This window comes from Alligator sinensis, unplaced genomic scaffold, assembly GCF_000455745.1.
Source record: "Alligator sinensis unplaced genomic scaffold, ASM45574v1 scaffold524_1, whole genome shotgun sequence".
In the NCBI taxonomy this organism is placed as follows: domain Eukaryota; kingdom Metazoa; phylum Chordata; order Crocodylia; family Alligatoridae; genus Alligator; species Alligator sinensis.
In genome coordinates this window covers 108,800-113,629 of record NW_005842747.1, presented here as the reverse complement: position 1 = coordinate 113,629, position 4,830 = coordinate 108,800, and positions in this window count along the sequence as shown.

Below are 4,830 nucleotides of genomic sequence, written 5' to 3'. Positions count from 1 at the left end.
TACTTAAGGCAACTTACTGATGCTGGGAGGGGTGTGGCATGTGTGTGTTAAGAGATGCTTGCAGAGCACAGCGTGTGGGATGCGGAGGATTCCTGGAATGCCTCCCTAACACCAGCAGGATAATGTCTCCCTGACACTTGTAAGATAGCAAGAAGTTCAGAAAAAGGTCTCATTATAATGCTAAAAATCACATCCCTGGGCAGGGCAAAAGTATGTTAATGGAACATATATGTATGCAAATGAATTACATGGCTAAAACATAGGTATAGAGACATGCTCAGTAGAGAACGTCTTATGTCAGTGGCTTGTAACCAATCACTGAGCGATACACTTGCAAACATATGTATAAAAGGTACCCAAAGGTAGAAAGCGGGGGTGCTTGCTTTGCAAACGGTTGCCAAGCACCCCTCTCTGCGCAGACTGGAAACCATAAAGATTAAGTTGGATCCTCCACCCCTGTGTGTTCATTGGCAATAGCGCACCGGGCACGAACTCACACTGTCCGTTGGGGACAACAAGGGCATTGAGGTTTCCCCTTGGGATTAAGTTTATCTTTGGGATTACTGCGCCGTAAGTGGTGTGACGTTGTGCCTTATATTTTGTGAACTTCCATGTTTGTAAATGAGTAGATAAGTGGAGTCCTAGGGCTCTGCTGGGACCCCCGGTGCTATTGTTTCACCTGTTGTTTACTTGTATTTTTGTTTATTTGTGTTTTTGTTTCGTTGTATTATTTGTGCCTGATTTATTGTTCACCGAGACTTAGCTGTAGTTTATCTGTTAGCTACCTATGTTTAGTTTGGGGTTTATCTCTTTCAGATCACTTACCTGTGACTTACCTGTATCTGGAGCACTGGTGTAAGGTACCCAGAGGGTATTGTTTATGTTATTTGTTTAGATATCCTATATATAGAGAGAGAACATATGCTTATATCCACGTTTCTTTCCCTTGTGCTAAGTTAATGTAAATACATGTGTATATAGTTAAGTCCCCTGCCTGGCCCGGCCTGGTGCTATAGGGACGGAGGGAGACTGAGCGGTCTGCAGTTCCCCCACAGCACACCTGCCAGCTAACAAGCCCCTTCAACTGAAGAAGGGGAGGATATACCCGAGTACACCTGGGCTGCACAGGTATTGACTTCACTATCCTTGGAAGTTTCCCAGACAGACCCTCCTGCAAGCCTGAGCATAAAGGCACCCCCACAAATTTGCCAGCCCCCTTTCACAAATCGCTTGTGCTGTTGACCATGAACCGCTTCGCCAGGTCTCAGAAAGCCAAGGCCAGCAGCATGGAGCCGGCAGGCCAGGAGGCTGATACCTCCAACGCCCATGGACCCAACTGGAGCCGGGAAGAACTAGAGGACTTAATCGACATTTGGTGGGAGCAAAGGATCCTAGACAGGCTGGAAAGCAGGAGGAATAAGCCTGTTTATGTCGAGATGGCAAAAGGCGTGCAGGCGCGAGGGCTGGTGCAAGATCAAGTCACTGAGATCAGCGCTTTACAAAGTCAAAGATGCGAACTCTCGTTCTGGGGCAGGCTGCACAATTGCCCGCTTCTATGACAAGCTGCCCATCGCTCTGTCCAAGGATGCGGGCAACACCCCGGATTTGGAGGCTTTCAGCACCGGGGTTGGGCTGGAGGAGGAGGAGGAGGCGGCGGCAGCAGGCCCTCCTGAGGGTGAAACCATGAGCATGTCTCAGCTGTTCGGAGACTGCTCCATGACGACCATGAGTGGCAGGAAACACCGTCGGTCACCTTACACTTAGTGCCACTTAGCCCCTCCGGTCCACAGAGTAGCACGGATGATGAAGCAGAGGAAGTGGAGGGTCAGGAAGAAACCCACGCAGCTAATGCATCATGTACTGTTCCCGAGACCCAAGAACATGCTGGACCATGTAAGTCTCTTGTAATGCGCCTCTTGCCACTGCCAGGCAATGCCCGGGTTTGTGCTGGTTGGGTTTGGGGACCCGGGGGGAAGGGGGAGAAATTCATGTGTTGCTGTAGGGGGGTCGCCACGTCCTTTCCGTGGTGGTGGAGGCCAGGCTTGACAGCTAATGATCTGCTTTAATTAATTTTTTGCAGCTAGCACGGGCAGTGGCAGCCATGGACCTGTTCCCGGAGCGAGTACTCCTACGTTGCGGGGTGTTTCCGTGCCTGCCAGCATTTTGTGCACTGCATGGTGGGGGTGGGGGTAGGGGTGTGCACTTTCCTCCCCTTGGGGGGAAGCCAACCATTGCTTTTTTCTTTATCAGCCACCATGACCCATAGCCACCGGGAACGGCGCCCCGCTCGCACTTCAGCAGAGCACTGCAAGCAAAGACGGTCCTGCGAACCCTCGCTCAAGGCTTTGGCAGAGTCCTTAGTAGCCAGAGCATGTGAAGCTGCCTGGTGGGACGAACTCCGTGAGTCCCGGCGTAAGGAGGTTGCCATCCTCGAGGAAGGGCGAGACACCATGCAGAATTTGAAAGACGTGGTCGAGGAGTCCCATGTTGAATTAGAGGTCACAGGACATTTTCAAGGATGCCTTTCAGAGTGTGCAGAACTACCTGAATAAATGGGTACGACGCCCAAGAAGGAAAAGTCGGTCCACTTGCCTTGCTTCTGTGCAAGACAAGCTGAGATTACACCCGAGGCTGTTCCCCCTAACTCAGCAGGGTCACAGCGGGGCCCTCCACCTGCCAGCAGGGCCAGGAGGGTGCCACTGCATTGCAGGGCTGGTTCAGGGTCATGGGGACAAAGAAGCACAAGTAACTGCTTATAATACTGTGTCACAAACAATAACACCCCATGGTTTCCTGGCTTCCTGTGTCTGCCTCCATATCCACCCCTACCCTGCTTGGTTGCGAAGGTGGATTTTGTTCATTGTTTGGGTTCGTTTCCCTCTGTTCGTTTGTCCTGCCGCTTCCTGCATGGTGCCGGGCCCGGGGCAGGGGTTGGCAATCTCTCTTGAACAGGTACACAAGGGGCGATGCCTGGGTGGGTCACAACACACAAGCGCTGGCATTTTGCAAAGGCTGGTCGGTGTCACCCCCAAGCAGCCTGGCTTGCTTTTTTGCAAGCCACCAGCCACTTTGCAAAGTCAGGGGCTCGTGCCTTCGTGCTTTTCTTTGGCTCGCCCGTCACAGCCCTTTCTTCCTTGCATTTTCACCTAGACAGAAACTTTGAAAAAGCTTTTTTTCAGGATTCTTTCCGTGCTCCTTTCCAGCCAGGGGCCAGGCACCGTCTCCTTCGTTCTAGAACAACAAAGCGAGGCCATGGGTGGGGGGCGGCGTACGGGAGGGACCCCACAGGAGCGCCCACCAGGGAGCAGGCAGCAGTGGGCTGGCACTAGATTTGATGGGGTGGATTCGCTGCAAGGGAGTTATTTATCAGACATCTTCAGAACCACAGAATCCTAGAAAATGAGGGTTGAAGAAACCCCAGGAGGTCACATCCAGTCTCACCCCCTGCTCCAAGCAGGACCAGCCCCAACTCCACCATCCCAGCCAGGGCTTTGTCTAGTCAGGTCTTAAACACCTCCAAGGATGCAGACAGCTCCACCTCCCTGGGTAACCTGTCCCAGTGCTTCACCACCCTCCTAGTGAGAACATTTTTCCTAATATCCAACCTCAACTTCCCTTGCTGCAACTTGAGCCCATTGCTCCTTGTCCTGTCATCTGCCCCCACTGAGACCAGCCCAGCTCCATCCTCTGTGCAGCCCCCCTGCAGGGAGGTGAAGGCTGCTATTCAATCCCCCTCGGTCTTCCCTTCTGCAGACTCAATCAGCCCATTTCCCTCAGCCTCTCCTCACCAGTCCTGTCCCCCAGCCCCCAGCCATTGTCATTGCTGCCTCATTTTCATCACCCTCCGCTGGACTCTCTCCAATGTGTCCACATCCTTTCTGCAGTGGTGGGCGCACAACTGGACACAGGACTCCAGATGTGGCCTCCCCAGTGCCGAATAGAGGGGAAGAATCACTGCCTCCATCTGCTGGCAGCACTCCTACCAATGCAGCCCAGGATGCCGGTAGCCTTCTCGGCACCAAGGGCACACTGCTGGCTCCTGTCTGTCTTATTGTCCCCTGTCCCCTTATTTCATGGACATTAGGGCTGGAAGGGACCTCCCGAGATCATTGAGTCCAGCCCCCTGCCCGAGGCAGGAAGTCTGCTGGGGTCAAGCGATCCCAGCAGGATAAGCATCCAGAGGATCTGGGAGTCATTACTGATGCCAAAATGAGCATGGGCCGGCAGTGCGGGGACGCGGTCAGGAAGGCCAACAGCACCTTGTCGTGCATCCACAGATGCATCTCGAGCAGGTCCAAGGAGGTGATCCTCCCCCTCTACGCGACGCTGGTCAGGCCGCAGGTGGAGTACTGCGTCCAGTGCTGGGCGCCGCACGTCAGGAGGGATGTGGCCAGCATGGAGAGGGTCCAGAGGAGGCCACCCGCATGGTTGGGGGCAGCAGGGCAGGCCCTACGAGGAGAGGCGACGGGACCTGAACCTGTTCAGCCTCCACAAGAGAAGGCCGAGGGGATCTAGTGGCCTGTTACAAACTAGTCAGGGGGACCAGCAGGCACTGGGGGAGGCCCTGTTCCCCAGAGCGCTGCCAGGAGTGACTCAGGAGTGACTAGAAATAATGGTCACAAGCTGGCAGAGGGCAGATTCAGACTAGACATCAGGAGGCGCCACTTCAGTGTCAGGGCGGCTAGGATCTGGAACCGACTTCCAAGAGAAGTGGTGCTGGCTCCTGCCCTGGGGGGGCTTCAAGGGGGGGTTAGAGGGACACGTGGCCGGGGTGGTTTGGCCCCAGGGCTGGTTCCTGGCCCCGCATCCTTCCCCGCCAGGGCAGGGGCG